The sequence below is a fragment of the Amphiura filiformis genome, chromosome 18 (genome assembly GCF_039555335.1).
Source record: "Amphiura filiformis chromosome 18, Afil_fr2py, whole genome shotgun sequence".
Classification (NCBI taxonomy): domain Eukaryota; kingdom Metazoa; phylum Echinodermata; class Ophiuroidea; order Amphilepidida; family Amphiuridae; genus Amphiura; species Amphiura filiformis.
In genome coordinates this window covers 18,861,163-18,871,151 of record NC_092645.1, presented here as the reverse complement: position 1 = coordinate 18,871,151, position 9,989 = coordinate 18,861,163, and positions in this window count along the sequence as shown.

Sequence of the window (9,989 nt, the reverse complement as noted above, 5' to 3'; positions counted from 1 at the left end):
TATTGCAACAATTTCTATTGTCCTGACTATGATCTTTCATACCAATAATCATAATTGTTTTCGTTTCATTTTGGAGATATTTTTTTTTTTTGTGTCTAACTTGTATGCTCGTCTGTCATGATTTTCACACCATTTTTGTTTGTCATTAAGGCCTATTTCTGATGAATTTCAAAGACTGCACCTTTCCTCGTCTGTGTGTTCAATTCTTCTTTCACAATTATCAAGTGAATATACTCAGATTACCTCATACCAAAACAGGGCTTGCAAACTGCTTTGGTACTTACTTATCCTTCTCTCATGTTCTGTAACTGCAATTCAAATGTCCCACCAACGTTGACAGTTGTCAGTGTACATATAGCAATGACTTGATACAAATGAGATTACGTAATTCAAAAGTACAAACATGTATTTATCATAAGAAATAGTCATCAAAGTCATGCTTGAGGGGAGATAAATAATAGTTGCGGGAATATATTGACTGCATTGTCCCTCGTACAAAGACAATAGAAAACAGCATACCCAAATAGTAAACTAATCTTTTAAAGGGATCCCCGTAGAATACAGGAAGGAACATGATAAAGCGCAACATATCTTTTTATTTCAACAGAAGGGTTGTCAGCATGTCCAGGGTTTTGTGGAAATGAGTCCTAATTTATATATTTTTATTTACAATCTTTTCTCAAACATGCCAATGAATGTTTCAGAAATATATGGCTGGCTACAAAACAAAATGTGACATATTTGTTACAACCTGCAAAACAATTTGAAAATCAAAGGCATTCATTTTATTTTAACAATCTTCATAATGCCTTTGTTTTTATGAAATATTTGATTAATTTAGTTAATTCCGCACTTGTCATTGATATTGTGAAAAGATATTCCAATTTCAAAAATATTGCAGCCACAGAAACTCAAAATATTTCCTTATGACGGTATGACTGTATGGCATTGATATTCATCAAATATCCACTTGGCGATAACTAATTAATTGAAAAGGCTATTGACATTCATTTTAAGTTTAAAAGAATATCACATTGAAATGTTTAGAAATACAACTTTTAAAATAAGTAAGTTTTCTTAAAATATTTTTTTTGTCATTGAACATATTACTTTCGACGAAAAAGTCATTAAACATTGTGCAGAAATAAGTCAAGCAAAAAAAAACAAAATACAATACAAATTAGTGAAATTGATGTATGCATTAAAATGAACGACTAATTCGATTGATTGACAAATATTACAATAAAATATAAAATAAAATGACATGGTATTGCACACATAAGCCTAACAAACTTCAGTGACAAACTTATTAAAATCAAAATGTTTGTAATAAAAATTCATTTTCTTGCATTACAAATTATTTTAAATTTATTTAAAATTTTATAAATATTTTTTAGCATTGAAAATGATACTTTTGATGAAAAAGTCAACAAACATTGGGCAGAAATAAGTCATGCAAGTGAATTGCCCATACTCCCTCAGTTGACAATATTTACAGGCTTGATATATTAAAACAAATATAATACAAATGATTGAAATTAATGAATGAATTAAGATGAACGACCAATTCGATTGATTGACACATCTACTATGCGTTCATAGGCAAATGTAGAATGCCAGAAGACAATAAAATGACAAGGTATTGGACACACAAGCCTAACAAACTTCAGTGACAATCTTATTAAAATCAAAGTGTTTGCAATAAAAATTAATTTTCTGAAATTTTCTGAATTTGTCAAATAAGGAACTTTTTGACGATAAATTAAAATTTGTCATTTGCGCATGCATGACAAATTTTTCAACTAAGACAGTATGTATGGCCATATTTTGTTTGTTAAATGATGAATTAATTATACTTCATGTGCTTGGTGTACAAATAAAGTAAACTAACAAATTTATATTAGTCAAAACAAGAAATTTAACAGAGAATGTAATTAAATATTAAAATGTAAATTTTAGACATTTTATAAATGCTTGATATGACTAAACATTGATAAAATTACCTATAGGGCAAAATAATTATTTATTGTTGTTGGGTTTTATTAAGTGGGAGCATGATAACAGAACAGAACAAGTTTTTGAAGAATCATTTTCTGAACGAGTCATTTGTCTTACAAATAAGCAAATGAATAAAGAGTAAACTGACGAATCAAACGGAAAACATTACAAGAGCATATTTATAACTGTTAGTATACATTTTAAATGAGAATCAAAATAAACCTTGAATGAATAAATTAACAATGTGAACTGTAAAAAGTTTATTTTTAATTAATATATCATTTTCTTTCTTTTGAAATGAGTGGTCACATGCAATATCAACGGTACATTTTGGCACTGCGGGTTTAACTATATTGCAATTATGGTTGGATTCACACAAATGCAGAGATGTTATTTGTTTGTTCAGCATCATATTAAATGTGATCAAAATATCAAATAAAAATCCAATAATAATAGGCCTAAATATTTTGCAATTCTCAATCATTTTGGATGCAGGCAGGAAACGGTAAACTCAAAATCAAGAAGGGCCCGAGGTTTTTTCCCTTCAAAACAGACCAGGGGAAAAATATTAGTTCCTATGATATGACAAAGTGGAGGGTGATAGTCATAGCAGGATACTGTCATGCTCTAATAGACTATAATGAAATATGCACGGGCATGGTTGATGGTTCAAATATAGCCTGTATAAACAGCTAGGGGGGTACTCAGTACAAAAGACCATTTACCCATCTAATATATCAATGACTTTTCGGAAAAGGTAATTGGTATAAAAGTTTCATGTCCAGCTGCTTTGATAACGATCAATCCTGAAAAAAAAATCCCCTCATTTCAATATCTCCAATATCTTGAAATAATTAATTAAGAATGAGTTTTTTAATTCTCATCTTTCTGATATCAGAAAATGAGCATGTAGTGTGGAATTTGTAAGTGTTTATTTTTTCATATGGGCAAGTTCTTTGACATTTGAATCTGAGACATTGGCACGATACATATAGGAATCAGCCTAGAAATCAATTCAAAATTATATTGTAGCCAAATTTAATTTGGGTGGTTGTAAATTTAGTAACGTATCGAAACGTATGGAAATGGATGGTAAAGGATGGAAATGGATGGGAAAAGGATAGGAATGGATCGAAAAGGATGAAAATGGGTCGGAATGAATCAAAATATGACTCAAATATCTCGAAATGAGTACAAATAAGAGCTAAAATTCGTCAAAATGTGTTTCACCCGTCGGTCAAAATGCTCAAATCACAGGACAGTGTGGCCAGTAAAAGCCACCACAGCAGCATGAAACCACAGATACTATGATAACATTCCAATATCTGTGATGAAACATTGGCAGATCTCAATAGGTCAAGGCCATAATGTAATATTACCATATAATACAAATTTTCAACATAATTTGTGTAATTAAATGTTCATGGCATCATACATACACCAGTTGCAAACTTTTCAAGATAATTATTGAAATATAAATCTTTTAAAATCCTTTTTTGAAGTAGTCATCAGCTTTTATAAAGTACTATAAATAGAAAGTAACAATCCTGGAGAAGAACTGCATCATAAAAAGTTTGGTGAAAATTGTCTTGATAAAAATTGTTTATTTTTCCACAATTCATTCACCAAATTGGTCTATAGATATGATATCTAAATCATATTAAATCAAATTCTAGAATTTTATGCTCAGATTAAGGGATCTAAAATGAGCGTTTATTGCGTTTCGACAGTATTTTTTGTGGGACATGAGAGCACCTCGGACCTATCAAATTGCATTCTGAATACGAAGCATGTCTTTCTGATATCAAATAATTTTCATTTTTTGAAAATCATAATATAATACAAATTTTATGACAAATTATAAAAATTTGATATTTTTCAAATTTTTGATATATAACAGTCCTCGAAGTAAATTATATAAATCTAATGATATATTCTTAAAGTGTATGTAGCAAGGAGGAAAAGCCGACGGTCAATTGAAAATTTTGACCTTTCATATTGAAAATATGGATTTTTTCCCAAAAAGACCTAATTGTTTTTTGTGTTTTGGAAACAAAAATCCATATCTTCAATACGAAAGGTCAAAATTTTCAATTGATCGTCGGCTTTTCATCCCACCTACATACACTTTAAGTATAAATCATCAGATTTATAAAGTTTACTCCAAGAACTGTTAAATATCAAAAATATCAATTTTTAATGATTTGCCATAAAATGTGTATTAAATTGCGAATTTCAAAAAATCAAAATTATTTGATATCAGAATGACATTCTTCGTATTCAAAATGCAATTCGATATGTCTGATGTGCTCTAATGTCCCAAAATAAATACTGTCCAAACGTTCATACCCCAGCCCTTAAGTTTAAACACATTTTAAGGTCTATTTGACAGGGGAATTGAAAACTCATACTAGCGATATCCTCCTACAATATGCAGGAATAGGCCTATAAAAATGTATATAAATCAAAAGTTAAAGCCATAAATGTACGATCTTTTAATTTGGTCAGTTTTTTTTCAAACCTGATTTTTTGGCATTTTAATTTTTGTAATGCTTGTCAAGTCATAGAAATCATGGAGTTTATATTTAATGCTAATAAATAATGTCATTGAGAAAAATAAAGTACAACTATTTATTTAATTAATTAATATCTTTTAATATTAATCTAAAATTAAAGAAGAATTGTGCTTTCTTTCTTTCTTTCTTTCTTTCTTTCTTTCTTTCTTGCGTTAATTGATTAATTAAAAGAAAATCGACGCCTAATTTTTCTTTCTTCCTTCCATTACCATGATTACTAGTATTTGAATTTTATTTGCATGAAAAGAAAAGCAAGAAAGAAAGAAATGCAAAAATAGGGAAGACAGGAAAACAAATGAAGACACAGGATAAGAAAACACATTTTGATGAATTTTAGCTCTTATTGTACTCATTTCGAGATGTTCGAGTCATATTTTGATTCATTCCGACCCATTTTCATCCTTTTCGATCCGTTCCTATCCTTTTCCCATCCATTTCCACCCATTTCCATCCATTTCCATCCATTTCCATACGTTTCGATACATTACTAAATTTACAACTACCCAATTTAATTTGTCCATCAAAGTATGTTGTCCAACCTGCTTGGAATTTCACCTTTGACACCAAAATGACACCTTAAAATTAAAATGCCCTGGGTATAAAAATGCAGGCAATTTTGTTTGAAAATGTTTACGATTTTGAACTCTAGAAAGCTGAGAATAGAAATAAGCAACCAGGGCAATTATATTAATTAAATTATATTGTTATCTGTATGAAAATATCAATACAAAAAGTGAAGTGGTAATCAGTTTTCAGGTTATATAAAGACGCATTTATACTTCAGTAAAAAAAGAAGACTTGTTATACTTGAACTTCAGTAAAAAGGGTTAATTCACATGTCAATATAAAACTTGAATTTGTTATGTGAAAATCTGTAACCAGGTAGAAAAAAAACATGAAGCAAGGCCTATCCTGAGAAAAGCCAAGACTAAAGATCATAATCAAATTATGCTCCATACACTGTCCACTGTGGTCCACAGCTTCTGTGCACAAACTTGTAGTGGTTTTACAAAACTATTCCACTGGGCCAAGGACACCCATCCTAAAAAATAGGTTTTAGAATGTTAATGGTTTAATTTATGTGGCATTATATTTTTGCAATTATCTGTTCTTAAAACAAAAACTTCACAATGCAGACAAAATAGATTTCTTGTCACTTGAGGTCTATTAAAGTTGGCTATAAAGTCTATCTGGTATTTGAATGAATGAATGTATAGCAAAATAAAAATCTGAAGAAACTGTCAAGAATTCTATCTATAAAAAATCCTTTTTTACAACAACAAAAAATTCGTAAATTGGACAACAAATAAAATTCAGGCAAAAATTCTCACTAGGGGCTGTGCAATAATTATGAGCCAATGGGTTGGGGGGGGGGGATTTCCCCATGATGGTCCAACTCAAAATTGTGTTGGTTATTGTTGGAAATTTCAGCATGATAATATTTTAAGCAAACATGTTTTTTGCGTCTAACAGTTTTTATTATTTCTAAATTTCCACCATACTCAGAAAACAAGCAAATCTTCCACAGGGAATTTCTCCCGTGGGGGGGGTCACCTCCATTGTGGCCTGTACACCATCCGCGATAATGAAAATGCGTAAAAAGGGTAGTTTTTCGTGGGTAAGCACGATACGCGCGTAACGCGTTTAGGGTGTCAAAAACATGAAATATTGGAAAAAGGGTAGCAAAATTGCAATTGCTAATACGCGGAAATGAAATTTAGGGTATGAAATTTGATGCAAGGAATAAAATCCCTGTTTAGGGTGTAAAAACACCTGTTTAGGATATTGTTTTAGCCAAGGGTTAAATTCTTGTTTAGGGTGCTTTTCAAAAGTTGATTATCCTGAATTGGTGTACAGGCCACAATGGGAGTGACCCCCCGGAATTTCTACCCTGTTTTAGACCTTCTCTGCTGGAATTATAACAAAATGTAAATGTTTCCAACTGGAATTGAGGTAGAAGTGCAAATCTTCCACAGGGTATCCGACTGAAAGTTACATTTTCCACCGATAATGTTTCCAACTGGAATTGAAGTCGACATGAAAATCTTCCACAGGGTATCTGACTGGAATGAAGTTTTTAGCTAGAATTCCACACAAAACATGTAAATGTTTCCAACTGGAATTGAGGTCAAAATGCAAATCTTCCATAGGGTATCCAGCTGGAATTGCGTTAAATTTGTAAATCTTCTACATGATTCAGCTGGAATTACAATGAAGCATGGGAATATTTCCAACTGGATTGTACATTTGGCCCAACTGGAATTTAGGTAGCATTGTAAATCTTCCACAGGGGGGGTGTGGATTTCAAATGGAATAGCCCATTAAGGTCAGAACTGCGTAGCTGCCGATGATGTTATTTGATAATTTTTGCATGATAGGGAACTTAGGGGGCTGTCATTTTCTTCGGAAGGAATGGGTCATGAATTTATTTATTTGGGAGTCAAGAGAAATATTTCCCCTCCCCGTAGTGCCGCCACTGAACATAACCCTGATCCTAATTTTAACACTAATTTTAACAAATTGACGAAACTATAACTTTAGCCCTTTTCGGAATAATGACCCTCTCGAACTAATAGGCTAGATGTCCCCGCCCGACCCCCTCAACCCTAACTTACTCATTCGCTCGCTCACATTCAATTAAGTATCAAAATAGACAAAAAAACAAATTCAAAATGTGTTTTTAAGCACCTTTTTGTGTTTCCGCATGCTAAATCGGTAATCTGTACACCCTTTGACGTACAACTTAAGAGTATAAACACGTATATGAATGTACATGATCTAATCATCCCGACTGGAAGATGTTGAAGAAGATGTACAATTCACGCATGGTTTATTCGGCCAGCATGGCAAGTCAGATAGTCATACACATTATTGTCGTGGTATTATATATTGTAATTGTATACGTCAATTTTGTTCAGTTTGGTTCAAACGGCTTATAAATAAATAAAAAAAATTTCGGATTTATATAGCGCCTTTTTCCAGCTAGATCTTGAAGGATTCAAAGCGCTGTAATGTCGCTGCCATGGTGAATCATCACAATCAGATCGCATCATCTTGGCCAGTTGCAGCCGAACCTCAGGCGCAGACCTATCCGCACTTAGATTGTAACATCCACCAATTATCTGTGCAGCTCCCCAAATTCAATTGGGTGAAGGAAGTTTCTGATAACCAAACAACTAATCACCGATTTTTTGAAAGCAGGAGGAAACCGGAGATCCCGGAGAAAACCTGCGAGAGCGAGCATGGAATCGGGATAAACCAAGTGCACATGAGTCCTTGGGCCGCGCCGGGGCTTGAACCCGGGACCTCAGTGGTGCAAAGCGAGGGAACTACCGCTGCGCTAACTCGCCCTCCCAAAAAGTTTTACTTTACACGGAAGGAAGAACTTAGCAAAAAAACAATTTATTTATGAGTGTAAAGGAGGGGGGGGGGGTGCCTAGCCGAAAGGGAAACAAATAATAAGTACAAGTAAGTACCGGGTGTCCCAAAAGTAACTTAACATTGTGAATTTGCCATAACTTGCGTTGGGTTAATAGTGTTGTTAAAAAAATTGCACAGTATGTAGATAATTCTTTTAGAAATGTTATGATACCAAACATGCCTATGTGGTCATGACCCTTTGGCATGAAATTAACGGATATCTACCGTACCGTAAAACCCACTTTTATAAACGCAAAATAAGTCTCGTCATTTGAGACGTGATAACACGATATAACGTGTTATTGTTTTAAAATCTGTTTGTTTGTTTGTTTTCAATGCGTAATCTTCATTTTCTCTTTATCTAGATTTTATTTGGAAACTGCTTAAGATCTTTTCTGAGGATTCGGTGAACAGTTGTACGCGGTACGTTGTTTTCCATTAAAAGTCGACGTACTGATCGTCTTGGGCTTTTCGCCACCGCTCTTCGTATGACATCGATGTCTGTAGCCGATCTTCCTGTTCTTCCACGTCCTGCCCGAGATAGATCATGAACAGATCCAGTTGATAGGAATTTCTGCACTAGTTGCTTGATTATATTTCGGCTTGTTAATTTACATTAAAATGTTACTTAAACTTTGCTTGAATGAGTTTGTCCGACGTCGTCTCGGCAAAGAACCATACCATCTGAATCCGTTGATCTATAGGAAATTCATCTTCACTTAAAGTTTAATATTGTCAATATAATCCTAATTATAATCTAAATCAGCATTCACGCTTACCATGCTTACGTTAGGACATGTAATCCATGAATTTTCTTACCTAAATGTAGCGTGTGCAGTGAGTGAACCAACTCTATTGTTCAGAGAAGCACATCATTCATTTGCTTGAACAAAAGAACATAATTATAATGATCTTGCTTTTGTGGGTATGATACACACATATATACAGTCGCGCAAAAAGGTCAAGGGGTCATCAATAATGCTGTTTTTGGTATCAGAATAATTCTAAAAGATCAATCTACGTGAATATGTTCTCCATTTTGGTATGAAGTAGGAAATATTTGAGATATAGCAAATTCACAATGTTAAGTTACTTTTGGGACACGCTGTACATAAGTAAAAATAATAAAATTAAAAAGTTAACATAAAATAATCACCTTGAGTTTAGATTAAAATTAGCGATTTCTCGCTCCCGTGCACAATTGTCCCAGTTAATCGGGCTAAAAATTATGACCACCAGAAATATTTTCATCGCTGCCTTTAGTAATCTTTCTCCCTGCAAGCAAAACAACAACAACAACAACAACAAAAACACACACAAGAAAAGAAAAGAAAAAACACTATCCCAGGCGCCCTAACGCCTCGAACCGAGGCTTTAACTTGATACCAGTAAAGCAGCTGTGTACTTTCATTGAGCTGCAGCAAGGTAAAAAGTTTGTAATTATATGAAATTGTAGACACTTATGTGCATTCTATGCAACTTTGCAGAGATTTTATTCGTTTATACATTCTGATTAACATTTTAAAACATAATATCGTTAACGTGACATTAATTAACCAGGTGTGCACTTTTATCATAAAAATAATAACAAGTCAATTATTTATTATTTTAAATAAAACCTACCCTTCTAAATAACTTTATACAATGTCTTTTCTCATTAACCTTTTATAAAACATTTTATAAAGCATAATACCGTTAATTTGACATACTCGTGAACCAGGTGTGTACTTTCATCTAACTGTAGCTGGGCTCAAAAATAACATTAAAACATAGTTATATGCACTTTCAAAATCTATATAATTTATGTAGCTATTTAGTTATGGCAGAAAAAATGAGAATGGTTGTCTAACGAGTCGTTTGGTTAACATGTTCATTATTTACAATATTCTTAATCGTGTTGTCCTTACGATGATATTACGCCAATATCTAAAACAAAGAAATTTGTTCAAAATTTAAAATATAGGTTGTGGTGTACCCCAAGGGTGAATTCTTGCA